This window comes from Cyprinodon tularosa, unplaced genomic scaffold, assembly GCF_016077235.1.
Source record: "Cyprinodon tularosa strain WSP-4 unplaced genomic scaffold, ASM1607723v1 ctg674, whole genome shotgun sequence".
Taxonomy (NCBI): domain Eukaryota; kingdom Metazoa; phylum Chordata; class Actinopteri; order Cyprinodontiformes; family Cyprinodontidae; genus Cyprinodon; species Cyprinodon tularosa.
Genome location: NW_024039423.1, coordinates 379235 through 399524, shown reverse-complemented (window position 1 = coordinate 399524; position 20290 = coordinate 379235). Strand labels below are relative to the sequence as shown.

The following is a 20290-nucleotide window of genomic DNA, read 5'->3' as shown; positions in this document are numbered from 1 at the left end:
CCCATTAACCTAGGTAATCTTATTTAATTTTACTTTGGGATTAATAAAGTTTTAGTGTTTTTTACTGAAATAAACTAAAGGTGGCATGTGTTTTATTCTTAAATAGAATAACAGTGACAACATGAATTTTCACGGCTATACTGCCTTTATAAGTCACGCTTTTAATTCTTTCCTATTTTGCTAATACAATCCTTAAAATATTGGGGTCTTTATTTTAGCATTACTTTACAGTTCTAATTTAAACAAACAACACAAGACTTTATTGGTACGACTTTGCGGGTACCATAAGGATTCCTTTATCCACCTCTAACCTGATTCCAGTTCTCTAAAGTGGATACCCCCCCCCCACCCTTTCAAGGTTAAAATATATTTTTGTTCACCTCTACCCCCCTAACCTCTCCTACTATTAGCCTCAGGTCTCAGACAAAAAATGTTAAAGAAACATGGTCATCAGATTAGAAATGCTATACATAAAAACAAACACAGTTACAGCATTATCTATGAAGCTTTTACATCAATAATGAGACTGCCATGTTTGTGACCTCAACATATGACATGCCATGTCCGAATAAATGTTATTTTCTCTTAACGAAAATTGTAGAACGCTTGTTTTGTTTTTTACCTAAAGCACATTGCATTCCCCAAGTCAACAGCTCAATCTCACCTCCCTCGCCCACCTCTCCAAGCAGCACATGTTATAATTTGTCACTCCTAGAATACCCCTCCTCCCTCTTCTCACCAACCTTCATTTCAGACCCACTAGATGGATCAGCCCTCTCTCAAGCCAAGCTTCCTCTGCATCTCCTCAGACGGGGAGATTGATTTGTCTACAGGACGCCTCTGACCTTTGATATGATCCAATAAGGGATGCTTGGCCCTAACCAAATTAGACAAGGGGGATGCACATTAGATGAGGGTGTGTCCCTTTTTGCACATCACATACCTCTGCTTTTTCTTTTTCCTGTGATAGTTAAATCCACTGTCCATCTCCTGCCAGGCCCTATTAGACACCCAAGGGAAAATAAAATATGTGTTTTCAAATTGCACTTTGCCTAAAGGCTCTTTGGGCCAAATTTAATTTTCAACTTGCATTGATTTTCTTCCTACTCACAGCTCAGTGGAACTTAATGTTTCTAAGCTGTTTCCCTGCACTAAGCTCAAATATAGGGAGACCTTGCTGCAGATTACAAGTCAGAAGAAATAGGGTACAATCTTCTTTTAGTCGCTGTGGTGTGACGTTATTAAACAACTGGCCTTTTTGTCTTCATGTATGGGTTTTCCCTTTATCCAAACAATTTTTAACAACTTGTGCTGCCTATTGTCACAAGTTTGGCCCGAGAGTTTATACTTGTTTATTTTAGTTTATTTCAAACTGTTTTTATGAGTTAATGTGTTTATCTTTTTTCAGCTAAGTAGTGTGGGAACAAGAGATAATACCAGGTTTTCATTTCAATACTTCATCATAGGGCTGGGCGATAATTCAATAACGATATATATCGATCGATAGACGTGTGGCGCAATAGAAAAAAAGGTCGATAAAAGTTCGATAAAAAAGAAACGCAGTTTTCCTTCCTTCTCATTGTAGCCTAGCATGCAGGTTTATGCTAGTCACTGCTTCCTCCCAACCAATCACAATCGCGGACCCAGGCATGCCGTCACCAAGCGCCGCCCTCTAAAACCACAACACAGAGCACATGAAGATGCAGCAAGGAGAGGCGGAGGAAATTGTTTCAAACAAGGGTTTTTGTAGTTCGGCAGTCTGGCAGTATTTCGGTCATGGCAAGTCGGACCAAAAACAAACCACAGTCATCTGTAAAATGTGTCGGGAACCAGTGAAAACCAGTCTGATAACGAAACCAACTTTTTTTTATCATCTCAGCCGCTCACAGCCGCAGGAGTACGAGCTGTGTAGGCCCCGGCGCGGCTCTCCTCCGAGGAATCTTCGGAAAATATATATATATTTTCAGTTCTGGGCAGTTTCCCACGTAGTTCTAACAATTGAGATAAAAACGCTGAGGGGCCAGAAACTTCGAAGTAATAACTCAGGTTAAAGCAGGAAACGGGGGCGGCGGTGGGGGGGCATTTATTTATTTGTTATGTTTATTTTGGTCACTTTAGTTTATTCTTTGTCAGTATTAAATAACATAACTCAGGTCTCTTAAGTTATTTTTCTTTAAAACAATTCTGTTACGGTTAAAAAAGTTGGTTAAATAAAGATTTAATTCGAAGTCTGTGTTTGTGTTTTTTATTAAAATTAAATCATTTAGCAATATTATAAAAAGTCCAGGCAGAGCTGCACATAAAATATGGTTTCAAATCTTTTCAATAATTATCGATATCGATCAATATGCATTTTTTTTTATCGATAAGCTTTTTTTTCTATATCGCCCAGCCCTTCTTCATCATCTGTACATTGTTTTGTTTTCATGAATATGACTGGCTTTAAAACATTTTTTTAGTTTACATTAAAATATAAAAGCAATATCGCTGAAGCTCATCTTAATCCTTTCATAGAAACCTATCCATTATTGAGGGGATAATTTTTCCCGCTTCGCCAAGTAACGTTAATCATCAAATTAATTCTTTGTCATCTCATTTCAACAAAATACTACCACCCTAAGAAAAGCCTTATAAAAAGCAGGACTTTGTTTTTATGTCGGTGTTTATAACAGCTTCACATCATACTCGACTATTTAACATGTTTGACACAGAGTTGTTTTCGTCAACAATGAGGAAACATTTCGTTGAGGCTTCTCTTTTTTTAATTTAGTGACAACTGACAAGCTAAACATGGAGCTTTAATGACGAAACATGACGAGTTAGTGTGTGAGTTTTCGCTTACAGGACTGGATGAAAACAGTAGGTGGTTGTAAGACATACTGAAAATATTAACATATTAAAACGTATCTATCTATATATATATATATATATATTTACAGGTGCTGGTCATAAAATTAGAATATCATGAAAAAGTAGATTGATTTCAGTAATTCCATTTAAAAAGTGAAACTTGTATATTATATTCATACATTACATACAAACTCATATATTTCAGATGTTTATTTTGTTTAATTTTGATGATTACAAATGACAACAAATGAAAATCTCAAATTCATCATATCAGAAAATTAGAATATTACTGAAGACCAATAAAAACAAAGGATTTATAGAAATGTTGGCCAACTGAAAAGTATGAACATGAAAAGTATGGCATGTACAGCACTCAGTATTTAGTTGGGCCTCCTTTGGCCTGTATTACTGCAGCAATGCGGCGTGGCATGGAGTCGATCAGTCTGTGGCACTGCTCAGGTGTTATGATAGCCCAGGTTGCTCTAATAGTGGCTTTTAGCTCTTCTGAATTGTTGGGTCTGGTGTATTGCATCTTCTTCTTCACAATACCCCATAGATTTTCTATGGGGTTAAGGTCAGGAGAGTTTGCTGGCCAATTAAGAACAGGGATACCATGGTCCTTCAACCAGGTACTGGTAGCTTTGGCACTGTGTGCAGGTGCCAAGTCCTGTTGGAAAATGAAATCTGCATCTCCAAAAAGTTGGTCAGCTGCAGGAAGCATGAAGTGCTCTAAAACTTCCTGGTATGTGGCTGCGTTGACCCTGGACCTCAGAAAACACAATGGACCAACACCAGCAGATGACATGGCACCCCAAACCATCACTGACTGTGGAAACTTTACACTGGACTTCAAGCAACGTGGATGAAGTGCCTCTCTTCTTTTCCTCCAGACTCTGGGACCTTGATTTCCAAAGGAAATGCAAAATTTACTTTCATCAGAGAACATGACTTTGGACCACTCACCAGCAGTCCAGTCCTGTTTCTCTTTAGCCCAGGCAAGACGCTTCTGACGCTGTCTGTGGTTCAAGAGTGGCTTGACACAAGGAATGCGACAGCAGAAACCCATGTCTTTCATACGTCTGTGTGTGGTGGTTCTTGAAGCACTCACTCCAGCTGCAGTCCACTCTTTGTGAATCTCCCCCACATTTTTGAATGGGTTTTGTTTCACAATCCTCTCCAGGGTGCGGTTATCTCTCTTGCTTGTACACTTTTTTCGACCACATCTTTTCCTTCCCTTCGCCTCTCTATTAATGTGCTTGGACACTGAGCTCTGTGAACAGCCAGCCTCTTTAGCGATGACCTTTTGTGTCTTGCCCTCCTTGTGCAAGGTGTCGATGGTCGTCTTTTGGACAACTGTCAAGTCAGCAGTCTTCCCCATGATTGTGTAGCCTATAGAACTAGACTGAAAGACCATTTAAAGGCTTTTGCAGGTGGTTTGAGTTAATTAGCTGATTAGAGTGTGGCACCAGGGGCCATCAATTTTGAACCTTTTCACAATATTCTAATTTTCTGATATGATGAATTTGAGATTTTCATTTGTTGTCATTTGTAATCATCAAAATTAAACCAAATAAACATCTGAAATATATGAGTTTGTATGTAATGTATGAATATAATATACAAGTTTCACTTTTTAAATGGAATTACTGAAATCAATCTACTTTTTCATGATATTCTAATTTTATGACCAGCACCTGTATATATATATATATATATATATGTTCACAAATATGTATATATGTACGTATTTCTCTTAGGCCGAGAATTTAACATGTTAATTTTTCTAATTAATCAATCAAAATGAACGCATTCAAGTCTCCACCCTAATAATAAATATATATTGTTAAGTTGAAATATCAGGAAGTTCTGTTCTTACATCTCCTCCCCAGGATCCATTTGGTTGACATTGAAGCCTATGAAGACACTGTTGCAGTAATCAATTCTACTGTAGATAAATGCATGAATGAGTTTTTCTAGATCCTGCTTGCAGATTAGTCTTTTAATCCTAGAGGTGTTCTTCGGGCAATAAAATGCTGACCATATAACTTTATGTGCCTCTGAAGGTTCATGTCTTAGTATTTGTATTTATTAGTATTTCAGTTTATCTTAACCAGTCTAATAGCCCTTCATGCAGGAGAGTGTGCTTGGTTTTTTCTGAAAAACTCATTTAATATTTTCCAAAGTTTTAGGACATAGAAAAAGCAAAGAAAAATAAATCATGTTTTTGTTGTTTCTCTCATAGCAAATAATCATAAAAGCAGACACATGCAAGAGTATCTAGCTGCAGACCTGCACTCAGAGGTATCCCTTGCTGTCAAAACCGGAAGTTTTCAAGGCCTTTCAAAGTAAAAGCAAAACAAAATAAAAACTATATCAGAAATATTTCACATTCCCGTGTTTATTTCCTCGGTCGTCACAATAGAAAGATTTTTGTCTATTATTGTGGTTAATAATTTATTTATATAATCTCTTTCCAGTTCAACTGGATAAGGTTAAAAAATGTGGAAAAATGTCAAAATAAAAAAAATTAACTAATTTTCTTTCATATAGACATCTTTTATATAGAAATATCTTATGTGTTTGCAAGACAGATAATGTTGTAATAAGTTAAAGAAAATCACCCAAAAATTATAACCCATGCTTTTCTTGGTCTTTAAGTGGGAAAATGTAGGTAAAATGGCACATTTAAGTGATTAATCACCTCGCCAAAAATGTCTTCTTTCCCTTATAAAATCCTCAGCACATACATAATTTGTGCTATTCCTGAAGGCTTCGATTCAAACGTCAGGAATAAACTTCTGTTCCTGACAGTGCAGGAGAAACAGGTCTGCAATGAAGGGTCCTGACAGTGCAGGTCGGTGTCCTGACAGAGCAGGTCTGCAACCAGACCACTCTTGATGTGTTAAATGTGGCTTAAAAAAAGAAAAAGCTACAAAAGGAAATCAATTGACAACGGTTCAAAAAAACTGATTATATGGGTGACATTAGTATATCTAAATAATGAAGTGGACAAAGAGGCTGCTAATTAAAGCATAACAATACAGTTTCAAAGATCAACTCTTGAGCCTAGTTTTGACATTTTATGAGCTACTGGAGTCTCTGGGTTGAGTGAATCTCTGTGGCAGACCTAAAAAAAAAGCTGACAAGCTAGACACAAGAAAGACCTGATTTTGACAGATCCCAGCCTCTTTCATTGAATCATATGATGAGAAAAACAAAAAATAGAAGGGGAAGAAAACGCCATGCAGAGGCTTCAAAGTGGGTTGCAGAGCCAACGAATTGTGAGGAAACACACATCAGCTTGCATGGATACACATGAGACCTGATATCACAAGCCACAACACATAACCAGGCATGAACAGAGGGGAAGCTGTTTTCTGTTTGAAACGGCAGGGGTTGCATGAGGGGATCCAAACTCACTCCCCCTCACCCCCAGTGACTCTGAACTTTTCACTACCATTTGTTTGACGTCTTAAACTGGCAGAAAGCTGAAGAATCCTGGGTCTTAGACAAAACCCTACCCGGTATGGCTTTGTGCTGGGGAACTGATCCCTTCCAAACCCCTCATTGTTATTCCGTTATGATGCTGAGGGATCTGCTGAGCACCGCAGACAAACCTACAGGAGGGCTGAGTGGGAGGTGGGTGTGTCATGTTTACTTGTGCACTGTTTCAGGGGACTGTGGTATCGTACACACAGGGTAACAGATGAAACACAACTTCTAAGGTTTGAGCTGTAAGGTGTCCATTTCATAATAATGTGGTAATTTTGTTTTTTTGTGTCATTCAGATCTTCCATTCTACCTTCCCAAAGGGCGAGATATGACATTTCAAAGCTATGTATAGATTACAGACTTAATTTGCTTTTGAACTCACACTGAATTTAGATTGCAATACATCAAAGCAGTTCAATTCATACACATCTCTGGAACCTGGAAATAAGGCTAAATATCACAAAACATGTTTTCAATACTGGTTGAAACTGCTTATTTTCTTACTTTTTACTTACTGGAGATTTACTCATTGGTGTATCTCCAGTAAGAGTGTAACAAAGAAAGCATGAGATATGATAAAATAAGAACACTGTGAGCATAAACACGTAGATTAAATTACATAGAGTACGTAGGTTACTAGGTTACTGCTTACAAATCAGAAAATGTGAATACAATGACCCTTCCTGGGTGCAAATAATCTTTTTCATATAATTAATCAAAAGATAAAACTTTACAAAATTGTAGCCAATGAGATTTTTTAAATGGTCAAATTAATACTTTTGCATTTGACAAATCCATATGTAAATCCATTGTCTTTTTAATAAATACTTCTTTAATCTCAGACTCTGTCTATAAACCCACAAACTTTTGCAAATGAACACTTTTTATTGTGTCTATGCCTTTTGCCCATAAATGCATGAAAATTGAAAAACTAGTTAAAAATGGCACACATAAGATTAGCCCCATTAGATTTAACTGATTTAGTTGTGACCTGCTGTATGTTGTGCGCAACTAATGTCAGTCTCTGCAATAAACTGCAATAACAATAGAGCTGTTATCTATTTTTTAACATTTTCTGTCTCTGGTAACTTTTGCCAAATTGCATTTCAAAGTGTGATGAAATATTGATCAGGAAATAGTAAAAAAAACAAAAAAAACAAACAAAAAACAAACGCTTTTCAGGAGACAATTCGGCCTTCAAGTTTTCAAAGATGTTACCTTCTGGAGTTGTGGCTATATTAAGGTTCACAAAACTTTTGGAAGATGTATCCCTTTTCAGAAATATGCCTGGTCAGGCCCCTCAAATTGTTTACCTTCTCTTTTTTGTGTGGGGAATGTATATCTAAGTTAAAGTTATGGTTATAGGTTTAAAAGTTTCCTCAAAAGTTTAGAATTTCATAGGTCAGAATCTGATTTGAACATACTTGACTGGATGGACTCTGCACAGTAAAGGATAGCAGGCAAAGACAATCCAAAATGTTACATTTCCCAAAACTTAAAAGCGGAGACGTCGCAATTATACAGGAATAGGAAGGAGGACACGGAATAACTGAAAATTCTTTGCAAACTGAAAAGAAAAAAGTTCTATTGTTAGATTTTTGAGAAGACATACTCAACAGAAATAAGAGACAAAAGATCATCTATATTCCCTAAACAAGATAGCAAATATGTGATCCATACTTGTCACTAGAAATGGTATGAAAATACACATAACTGCAGATTCATTCTATAAAATGTTATACTTCCCACATGAAGTATGGGACTAGCCAATTAAATTTTTTGTAATTTTGTGGCTGAGAGAAACTTGACTTGGCTACGAGCCAATAAAACTGAATGGGCAATTAAAATGTTGGACAAAAATCAATTTAGAAGCTCAATTATTACAATGCTATGTCAGTCTTTATGGACCAACACATCAGTAACACTATAAAATATTACAATCTAATACAATATAGGGCAACCAGGAAAGAAAGTCAGACCTACCTCTTATTCTTTCAATCCAGCCAGAGTATTTAAACATCATAATCATTTAAAAACTCTATGAGACATGTATCTTTGTTAACCTAATTCCCACTCTCCTAATGTCCCCGATATTCATGAAGAAAGATTGGGAGAAAATTATTTTAATATCCAGAGTGTAATATGCTTCAGAGGCTTAACAGGAAAGTCCACATTCCCTATGTGTGGAGATTACACTCTGTACAGGTCGAGAGCTGCTGATCTTGTCAGGGAATTGCTTTAAAATGTTCAAGGTAGGACTTGATCACAAACTGTCCCTTTTTACTCTGATCAAAGACAATAAAGCCTTGGGATCCAGAGAAATTCATGCTGTGAACTCTCAGCCTCCCAGCTGTACTTACGGTATATACTGTAGCTTAGCGCCACTTAATAAAATATGCACACCATACCAACAGCATAAACCTCTTTGATCACTTTCACTTCCTTTGGAAAATAAGTCTGTATTTTTACATAGAAAGTCCATGTGGCCGAATTTAATAAGAAGACCAGCTGTTTCAATATTTACCAAGACTCGCTGTATTTGCCCATTACATGAAGTATATCCTGTGGATCCACGTTTCTATGAAAATCAAAGTTGAAATTTTCATAGAGTTGGATTAAAATGTATTTCATTAAAGTTGAAGGACTTCTGTTATAAAAAAAAACTGAACAAAAACTGTACAAAGAAGTAAATCTGGATCCTGTTAAAATATTAGACTTTAAACTTTATAGCTTTAACTTTAAATACCATGTCAACTCTGGACAGCAAGTTTTGTCATGTTATACAAAGAACATGTTATTCACAGTGACCTTTAAGTGGTTTAAAATAAATCAGATTCATACTGTAAGCCTAACAATGTGAGGGCTAAAGAAACCAAGTTTCCCTTGAAGCCTCTATCAAATATCGGGAACAGTTTCACCTCCTAGTCTAATTTAAAAAAAATGATCTGTGGGGAAAATAGCAAGAGAGCATCCCATTAGAAAGGATTTAAAAAACAAAAGGACCTTTTTTTCCCAGGAAGTGAAAAAAGAAAAATTCAAAGCTGTTTTTAGGTCAATATCTAGTCTAAAAAACAACAAAAAACAACAACACAATACTTACATTTTGTTCTGTCCTCTGCTGCTTTGTTCTTGCCAAACACTTTGATTCTCCTTACCCTTTCCAGTGGTGGAAGTCCCTTGGATAGCAACCGAAGTAGGTCTAATTGATTTCTCTTGTTTGTGTCAGTTAGAGGCAGCAGCATCGAACTGTGGAGAGTACCCTGGCTCCAACTTGCCTGCATTTTCCTCTATTTTTTCTTCCTTCCCTTCACATCCCAGTAGACTGGGTTGTCAATACACAACCTACTAGAAGGTTTGGAGCTTACACAATGTGTCAGACGGCACAGGATTGGAAAAGAATTTGCATGGTTGTAGATAGAATACCATAACACTGTACGGCATTCATAGCTTCTTAAATGTTGTAAGATAACAATGACGCTCTCTCACAGGGAGAAATCTGTCTTTAAAAAATGAAAAATATCAAGCTATTTGGATATGTCTAAGTGGACCTTTGTCATTTAAGGTTTTAATGTTAAGAAAAGTAAAACTTAAACAAAAGTACTACAATGTGTGAACAGTTAACTCTGTACAATTTCCAAAAAAGCTTCCATTCAAAATATAAGCACTTGTTAAAATTATTCAACTGCTAAGTAAAACATAATTTTAATAAAAAACTCTTTACTAAACAATTGAACTCAACTAAGTAAGTAACAATATACACAAAACAAGAAGAAAGAAAGAAAAATGGTGGAAAACCATAATCAATATAATGATGCAAAAATAACTTTCCATGATAGTTCCTTAGAGAATGGTTAAGATAGGAAAAACCTATATTTTTTAGCTAGGTTATTTCGCTAGCACTAAACAAACATGAGGGGACTCATCTTCAAGGACTGTTTTGTGATATTTGGGCCATAAAATGTAGGGCTAAAATAATTTATCAGATTAATCTAAATTAATCGATAATTGAAATAATAGCCAGCTAATTTAGTAATTGATTAATCGTTAACTGGAGCAGATGCTGTAAAACAGAGCAACCCATTTAGAGCAGAAATTATTTCAAAATGTAAAAAACATTTTGCATTTAAGATAAAAAAAAAAAGTTTTTGTCCGTCTATATGTTCTATCCATCTAACGCCTCAAGTGGAGAGGTTTTAGTTTCACCTGGTTTAATTAAGTAAAAACTCTTCTTTAAGGAACCTTTTATCATCAGATTATTAATCGTTTAATCAAAAAAAAAAAGAAAGATTAATCGATTTGCAAAATAATTAGTTGCAGCCCTAATCAAATGTGATGAACATATCCAATAATCATTTATAAACTGATTCTGAACCATAAATCAAAGATAAATTGATTATTCATTAACGTATTAACGTTGCACTGAACCACTGCAACTTGCACACTGTCTCTTATCCTCTGCACTGTTCACACTTTGACCACTGCTGCACTTTTTGTATTTTTCTATAACTCGTGCCTAGCGATTTTATGGTAAGCGCAAGTCCAACAAGACAGGGCAAGGTATATTAAAAACAAAGGCTAAGTTGTCAACCGTTTATAGGGTGATGGGTCTTGTCAAAGGCCTGCAATATTACAAACATGAAAGCAATCATTTTCAAGCAATAGTATATTCTATGGGTGTTTAATGTTCTTCTTGGGCATCTGTGAAAGCATCAAGAGCAGCTAAAGCCTGATGTCTGTGAACAGAATATTCTTCTCTTAAGTTTGGCAATGAGCTGTATAATTTTCTAGGATTTTTAAAGGAAGAGATTTTATAAAAATATGAATACTACTAGCTATATTTTTCCTATTTTTTTTTTAGGAGTCTTGCGCAATCAATCGGCTGTTATCCAAACTTTTTTTTTTCCTTCTTGGAGGTTTTGACAGCGCTAGTGACTCGTTTTTCTGAACAGTGCCCTGACCTGCAGTACTTTGCCGCCTGGCCTGGACAGGCCTGTTTTTTTTACTTTCTTGGTATGATCACAGCTCGGATTTAAACCTTGGTCCGTTACATCGAGGACTAAGGCCTCTTCCTTGCATGTGTGAGCTAATCACTGCGCCATTTTTATACAAAATGACCCATTACTTATCCAACGTATGCCAGCGTTTTTTGCAAGATTTTTCGTACGTCTGGCTAAACCGTCAAGGTGTGACAGGGGCTTTACTGAAATTACAAACATTTGTTGAATATGATGTGATGCGTTTGTGCCAACGGTGGGAGAAAAAGAGGAATCTATGACAGGAATATGAAAAATGTTGTTGCATGCTTTTTTTCTAATACATTTGGTTTCTGCAAGTTTCCACCATCTTTCAGGACGATCAGCATTTAGGTTTTGTATTTTTTACAAATGCATAACATTTCAGCAAGGTTTCAGCCTTTTTTAGGGAAGCAAAGTGTACTATTTGGTTATTGCTACCTCATAATGCTTCAGCAAGTTTTCTGCTATCATCTTCATCTGCGCCATTTTTTTCAGGAAAGTAGTGACGCATACTGTATCTCTTTTCTGCTAATTTACCACATTTAAGCAAGTTTCTAATCACAAGATCAACACTATTACTCCTTTCAGGAATAAAATTAAGCATCAACAACGTTTCAGCAATTGTTTTCCTATTTAGTTCGCCTTCAGTTGGCTTCCAGATACACAATTATTCTTTTATATTTCTGCTAATTTACTTGATTCTTGCAGGTTTTCTGCTGTCGAGTGCCGCATTATTCCACCATCTTTCAAGAGGATACATTTAGCCTTTGTGTTTTATACAAATACATAGCATTTATGCAAGGTTTCCACTGTTGACTTCAGCGTTTTTCCACCAATTTGCAGGAAAGCATTTAACCATTTCTGGTTTATGGGAACTCATACAGGTGCTGGTCATAAAATTAGAATATCATGAAAAAGTAGATTGATTTCAGTAATTCCATTTAAAAAGTGAAACTTGTATATTATATTCATACATTACATACAAACTCATATATTTCAGATGTTTATTTTGTTTAATTTTGATGATTACAAATGACAACAAATGAAAATCTCAAATTCATCATATCAGAAAATTAGAATATTGTGAAAAGGTTCAAAATTGATGGCCCCTGGTGCCACACTCTAATCAGCTAATTAACTCAAACCACCTGCAAAAGCCTTTAAATGGTCTTTCAGTCTAGTTCTATAGGCTACACAATCATGGGGAAGACTGCTGACTTGACAGTTGTCCAAAAGACGACCATCGACACCTTGCACAAGGAGGGCAAGACACAAAAGGTCATCGCTAAAGAGGCTGGCTGTTCACAGAGCTCAGTGTCCAAGCACATTAATAGAGAGGCGAAGGGAAAGAAAAGATGTGGTCGAAAAAAGTGTACAAGCAAGAGAGATAACCGCACCCTGGAGAGGATTGTGAAACAAAACCCATTCAAAAATGTGGGGGAGATTCACAAAGAGTGGACTGCAGTTGGAGTGAGTGCTTCAAGAACCACCACACACAGACGTATGAAAGACATGGGTTTCTGCTGTCGCATTCCTTGTGTCAAGCCACTCTTGAACCACAGACAGCGTCAGAAGCGTCTTGCCTGGGCTAAAGAGAAACAGGACTGGACTGCTGGTGAGTGGTCCAAAGTCATGTTCTCTGATGAAAGTAAATTTTGCATTTCCTTTGGAAATCAAGGTCCCAGAGTCTGGAGGAAAAGAAGAGAGGCACTTCATCCACGTTGCTTGAAGTCCAGTGTAAAGTTTCCACAGTCAGTGATGGTTTGGGGTGCCATGTCATCTGCTGGTGTTGGTCCATTGTGTTTTCTGAGGTCCAGGGTCAACGCAGCCACATACCAGGAAGTTTTAGAGCACTTCATGCTTCCTGCAGCTGACCAACTTTTTGGAGATGCAGATTTCATTTTCCAACAGGACTTGGCACCTGCACACAGTGCCAAAGCTACCAGTACCTGGTTGAAGGACCATGGTATCCCTGTTCTTAATTGGCCAGCAAACTCTCCTGACCTTAACCCCATAGAAAATCTATGGGGTATTGTGAAGAAGAAGATGCAATACACCAGACCCAACAATTCAGAAGAGCTAAAAGCCACTATTAGAGCAACCTGGGCTATCATAACACCTGAGCAGTGCCACAGACTGATCGACTCCATGCCACGCCGCATTGCTGCAGTAATACAGGCCAAAGGAGGCCCAACTAAATACTGAGTGCTGTACATGCTCATACTTTTCATGTTCATACTTTTCAGTTGGCCAACATTTCTATAAATCCTTTGTTTTTATTGGTCTTCAGTAATATTCTAATTTTCTGATATGATGAATTTGAGATTTTCATTTGTTGTCATTTGTAATCATCAAAATTAAACAAAATAAACATCTGAAATATATGAGTTTGTATGTAATGTATGAATATAATATACAAGTTTCACTTTTTAAATGGAATTACTGAAATCAATCTACTTTTTCATGATATTCTAATTTTATGACCAGCACCTGTAATGTTTTCGCCAGGGTTCTGCTATGAGCTTCAGCATGTTTAGCCTAGGTTTTTAGGAAAGCAGTGAAGCATTTCTGTTTTCTGCCACTTCCAAACATTTCATCACTGTTTTTTGCTGCTCAGCTCACTTCTCGGCTTTGATTATGATTTTTTAATGTTTCTGCTAATTTGTTTGATTTGGGGGGGGGGGGGGGGGGGGGGGTTGCTATTCAACATCATTCAACATCATTCTGCTATCATTCAAGAGAGGCATTAAGCATTTCTGTTTTCTGGTAATTCAAAACATTTCAGCAATACTTCAGCTGTCAGTTTTAGATTGTTTCTGCCTGATTACAGTTTATAGATTAATTTTACAGCCTTTACACACATTTTTGCAGGAAATTCTCATTTTTTATAGAACCTTAATTGTTATCTTGAAAATCTAACACCTCGTAGATTGTGGGTTCTGGTGCATATATTTGCATGATTACCACAAAACTAGACATCACCCAATACAATAATAATTATTGAGCTTGAAATAAGCTGAACACAGTCCATTTGTACTCCATCACATTCCAAGGGAATTTAATTTATTTTATTTTTTTTGTCAAAGCAGATGGGGATTTGAGCATCTGTGCTTTAACAGAGTGACTCAGATGATAACCGATGGCAAAAAGGAAAGCTAATTCAAATAGCATACAGCAATTTAGATGCACAGCCTGGATGGGGAATTGATATAAAGATTTCAATCAATTCCTGTTTGAGATAAATTCATTGCATTTTATCCTTATTCGCTCCTATTTTTGTTGTTTGGAAACCATAACTTCCTGTTTGAGGATAAAAAATGTGATTACTGTTTGATTTAAACTGACCAAAGATGCTTAAGGGTGAAAAAACAAGATTAAAGCAGACAGAGTCAGAAAATCACATCAGACTCTAAGTGTTAAATTATATCGGGATAAGACTACACTGTGGAATAGCAGTGTAACTAATAAGGAGCGTGGTTGAAATTCATTGAGTAAATGACCCATTTTCAGAGGATTTTTTTTTTTCATGGATTAGAACAAAGTTGAATTCTGTTACACAGTGAAATGGACAGTTAAACTTCTAATTATCACAATTTAAAAAGCAGTACATTTGCAATTTATTGAAGATTGTTTTTCGATTTCTGAAATATGTAATTTACTGCTAGAGGTAGGTGCAAAAAACACAGGCGGTCCCAGTGGAACCACTGATATAATGCTTCTCTATAGTCAATTATAATGATAGCTGTAGAATATTACAAACTACTTTTTGTCCATTGTTGAGAAAAGGAATAGAAAAAAAAAAGAATAATCTCAATATAAACTGATTTAGTTTGAGAGTGTCACCTTGGACAAATCTGCAATAACTACGAAGCTCCAAACTTCTTTTTTAGGGACTTATGTTTGTATGATATATACATTTTCATTTTCTTATAACTTTTATGTGCAGATTAATATCCACAAATCTGCACACCTGTTTCCTGTTAACCCTCAGGCTATCTGACATAATCGTTGATTCATTTTGTCATACAATTGACACATGAGATGCATCTTATGTTGTGCTGCAAGTAGGAGCTGGTATATTTAGCACTACCAGACCATCCAGTTTCAGGGACAGGAAGGGACAGTGGCACTTTCTGAATGAGTTCAGCATGAAGGACGAGAAACTTCCACATCAAATGCTTCAGCCATTAAAACATGAAGCCTGGCCTTATCCAAGAATGTTAAGATGTGGATAAATAAATAAAACATTGCCTCTGTGAGAGGGGAGGCGATGTGACAGCGGGGGATTTTCCCCCTGGCTTTCATGTTGGCAGGCACAGGCATTTATTTTTGGATGAATCAAAAATTCCTGAAAATGCCTGTGCCAGGTGTATCTAATTATCTGACAGCGTATCCTCATTATAAAGCAGCCCATGGGAGCGGGCGGCTAGGATTGCCGCACCCTGGACCACAACCAAGGTGTTCTTTTCATCACAAACAAAGGGATGATGCTACATAGCCTGCATCTATCCTTTTCTTTTTTACCTTTTTACAGGTCAGTTTTTACACATGCAAGAATACAACACATGATTTCTATATAGTACGTCATAAACTGCATGACAAATATTATATGGTATAGAAAAATTTTTGATAAATGTGCAGTGAGCAGTGAAATACAGCAAGAGATTTATGAGAGGGAAATTATTTTTTCTTCTCTTTGATCAGCAAGTAGTTTACAAAGATATCTTTTATAAACATGTAATTGAAGTTTTTTTTTCCATTCAGTAAAAAAAATCTGAAATCTGATATTTGACGGTTAGAAGAATTTATTTAGGCCAGAAAAATGTCTCACACATTTCTAATAAATCAATTATCAGGTGCTCTGACTGCCCTCTTGTCATTTCAGCAGCTGCCCTGATTATGTCACCTGAATTAAGTTTGTAAGGCATAATTAAAGCTAATTCTGCATTCCATCAACCCCTAAGCACCCATACATTAAGGCCTAATTAACAAGAGAACATGATTTGCAGAGACTCTGATGGCTTGGGTTCTTGAGGGTCACAGAGGATGAATCTGAACAACCAGATCATCTTACAGCTTCTGCTCAAAGTCCCACCAGTAATAAATGTGGATTTGCTGATTAACTTTTTAGAGAATATTACTTGAACAGAAGGAAAATTGCATTACGCTCTCAGAAATATACAACAGTGTATAAAGCTAAAAAGCTTTGACGTCACTTCACTGATCAACAGCAAATGACGTTGTGCCTTTAAATGTGAATATGAATAAAGAATTCCAGTCCTGAGCAAAAGATTAAGCTTTTTAGTAGATCCATCTGCTGTGGTAGGATCTGCCAGTGTTCCATTGAAAAATTCATTGTTTTTCATAATACATAATCAATGTGTTTCAATATTAATGACAGACAGAGACAGACATCTGTAGTGCTGACCACAAATACCAAAGCAACATTTTTGAAATTTAACACCGACCGAGCTTCTGTCCTCATATCAGTTTCCTGTGCTGTCATTTCTTTCCTTTAGAAATGCAACAGTAGCCCGTCTCTTGCTTTGCCTCCTGACTGGTAGACTGTAATGCTATTACCTCTCCTCGATGGTCATGCTCACTTAACCCTCTGTCACTCTACACTGGCCAGGGAAGACATATGGGTCTGGCTGTGCGTGCACTGCCCTTGGGCCTCATTTGCAATTTCAACTCTTCAGCTCGGCTTGCCACAAAAAGACTGAAGCACACAAACTTTTCAGTTCATTATCTCGCCTTTTAGGAGCATTTTCTTTTTTTTTTTTGCATTCTCAGAAGCAAAGTATGACTGAAAATAATGGGTAATTGGATACATATGATCAGTCCTCAGCAAAATAGGCTGCCAGAGACTATTTAACCCCTTGTTGTCTGGATGTATAAAAGATTATCTCAGAAAAAAAAAAGTATGTTTTTGGTGTTAAGAAAACGCGTAATTATAAATCACTTAATTGAATACAGGACTTTTAGAATAATGGCTTTCAGTATTATCAATGGCACATGTGGAGTGTGCACAAATCAGCTTCACTGGGATATATATAAATATACTCTCGACTGGATGCATTAAAACAAAGAGCAGCTAATGGTAAGGTCAAAATCAGTCTCCAGTGAGTAGTTAAGGTCCTTTGTTGTCTTTTTCCTGTTGGAGACAATTGTTAGAAGAAACTTTGTAAGAAATCCATTAGGGTATTGGAAGCTAACAGGTTTGCCATTTAAAAATAAAACAGAAAAAATATATATTATTCCTGCAGTATGGGACTATATTGGCCGATATGAAACAATAACATTGTCATAAGAGATCATTGCGTTTAACATAACTGATAATATGTCTATGTAGGGCACCAATCTGACTAGCAGTTAGCTTCCTTTCATTTTGAGGATCCCTTTATATTTATAGAAATGGCTTTGACATTTATTCTCCAACAAAGCTGATTTTATGCCACGCAAAGTCTTGATTGAGACATGAGTTGATAATAAAAGTCTTTAAAAAGTACCAACAGTTCAAATGTAATGCAAGTTTCGATGGAGCTAAAACTACTTAGTCCAACTTGGTTTAAAGCATGGATATTAAGGTGGAATATCTACATAAATATATATTTGTGAAAAAAAAAAAATTCATTAAAACCACAAAAAAGGCTTTGCACAAAAGTCGAGTAGTCCTGAACAAAAACGCAATGACAATGAATTTGATTCACCATGAACGCACTTTTTTTCAGTATTTAACACTATGGTAAAACCAATTACATCAATTTACAGAAAAATAAGTGGAAAATTAGAGTGGTTACTACAACAGAGTATTTACATACCTGCGCTTGAAACAACACAGCATTATCTAAAGTGTTGCTCAACATTTTTCAGCTGTAAAACGGAGTTGGTCAAATATCAATCACAATTTTCAATAATAACTCATAGTCATTCAACGGCAGCACCTGCGCCTGTCAAGTTAACTCACCAGAGCGGCGACTTGAAAACTGAATTTATTTAATTTATAGTACGAGGTGAAAGATAAATACCAATCAGACTAAAAATGGGACCAGCACATAAGGATTTATCCCTGCATTAATCAGGTGCTGTATGCTTGATAGATTTGAGCTAAATTATGTTGATATTTAGACTGTCAAACAGCTAAAAAAAAACACAATAAAGTGTACAAGATTGCCCACTTTTAAAATAAACGCCCTCCAGGGACACAAACATTTTCTAATTTACCTAAATAGCTAAAACCAGCTCATACAGAGGGGGTGTATTTAAGACTTAGTGGTGTTCAGATCCTTTTATTAAATAACATATTTTATAAACCTTCAGCCTTAACATAGCTTAATTAATGACCAAATTAACCCCTTAGGGTATCATCAATTGCTAAAGAGTAATTAACAGCAAGTTTAATCTAAGTACCATGAACAAAAGGAACATCTAAAGCATGCATGACACCAGCTCTCACTAACTGCAGCTGGACATCCCAGCACCAGCTATTATCCATCCAATGCATTAGATGATTTTCTTTTCCTAACACAAGTAAAAGAAATAATACTACAAAACCACAAACCCCAAGCAAAAAAAAAAAAAAGAAAAAAAAGAAAGAAAAACAGGAGTTAAATAGATTAATTGCTTGGCTTCTAATAATAGGCTAAATCCAGAGAGAGAGAGAGAGAGAGAGAGAGAGAGAGAGAGAGAGAGGCAGTCTACTAGTGACACTATAGCCTATGATCAATCAGCAGTCAAATTTGGCATCAAAGCCTGTCAGATAAGAGCTGAAATATAAGCAAACTAGGTGAGTCACACAGCCCACCCACAGTCTGCATCACCTGAGTTTAGACTTGTTTTCTACAGACCACAAAGAGCAAACAAACTTTCCCTTACAACAGCAATTCCAGACAATTTTTAGGTTGTCTGCGAAAAGCCATGAAGGAGGCAAATAGGCCAATGCTTGCAACTAATTACGCGCAATCAATTAGGACCAGATGCATTAAAAGAAAATACAAAATTAAACACTCTGTTCCAAAGAAACGCACAGCAGCCCACATCTTTGGTGCAAAAATATAAAAGAAAAAAAGTAGCTGTTACTTACGATGCACCCTGGCAGGAGAACATAAAGCCCCAGTGACTGAAATTAGAACACAACGCACAAAGTGCGCGTTTTTATTTTAAAATTCATTTCCCCCCCTTGTTTTTGTTAAAAAGAGTTTTATACATGTACTTACCAGAGTCGCCTGGACACATTCCTTGGGAAATTCCAGAGGAGTCTCTTCTCTCTTCTCTCTCAAAGTCAGAAAAACAGCAATGCTTATGTTCTAATTCCAAAAAAAAGGGCCCCCCGACTTCACTGAAAGAGAGATAACAGCAAAAGAGCCCACAAGAAATTCCGTTAGAAACGAGAGTCCAACCCATCCCCTCATTTCCCACCCCGAAAAGTGTTGACATTACAGCTGTGATGGAGGGAAGAAGGAAAAAATAAAAAAAAACGCATGAGAAATTGGCGGAACAGACAAATAGGTGTACCTGCTCTCTTTATCACTGTCGCCAAAAGACAATAAGAGCAGCAAAAAAGACGGAAAACTGAGAGAGAGCTGAGCTTATTTAGTTTTGTTCATTTTTTTTTCTTTTTTTCCGATGGAACCGCAGCAGCCAGCATACTGTCACATCCCGAGCTGCACACACTCATAGAGACGCGGATGCTGCTGGAGGATGAAAGGGAGAGGAGAGGAGCCGCGGGATGCTGCTGCGCTCTGAGCTGCACTACCCTAATCAGCCGCTAGATGGCCAGGCTGATGGAGACGGCTGTTTCCCACCAAAACAAATGCTATATCTACCTTTTAGAGGATGCTTAATTAGCCTACATATTTTTAAATGTATATAAATGTATTCTGCGACCGGGATCAATAGCATATTCCTTCTCAATTTACTGTATCAGGCAGAGG

General features: G+C 36.7%; 1 protein-coding gene across 2 annotated transcripts in view; it reads right to left on the bottom strand.

Moving 5' to 3' along the window:
• Positions 1-20066, bottom strand: part of LOC119771469 (receptor-type tyrosine-protein phosphatase delta-like) — a 601694-nt gene extending 581628 nt beyond the window's left edge. For both annotated transcript variants that reach the window (XM_038267465.1, XM_038267464.1), the window contains exons 1-3: positions 19872-20066; positions 19574-19695; positions 19441-19476 (exon numbers count right to left, since the gene is read on the bottom strand). The gene's annotated coding sequence lies outside the window, so the exon portion shown is untranslated. The remainder of the gene's footprint in view (positions 1-19440; positions 19477-19573; positions 19696-19871) is intronic.
• Between the last annotated feature and the right edge of the window lie 224 nt (positions 20067-20290).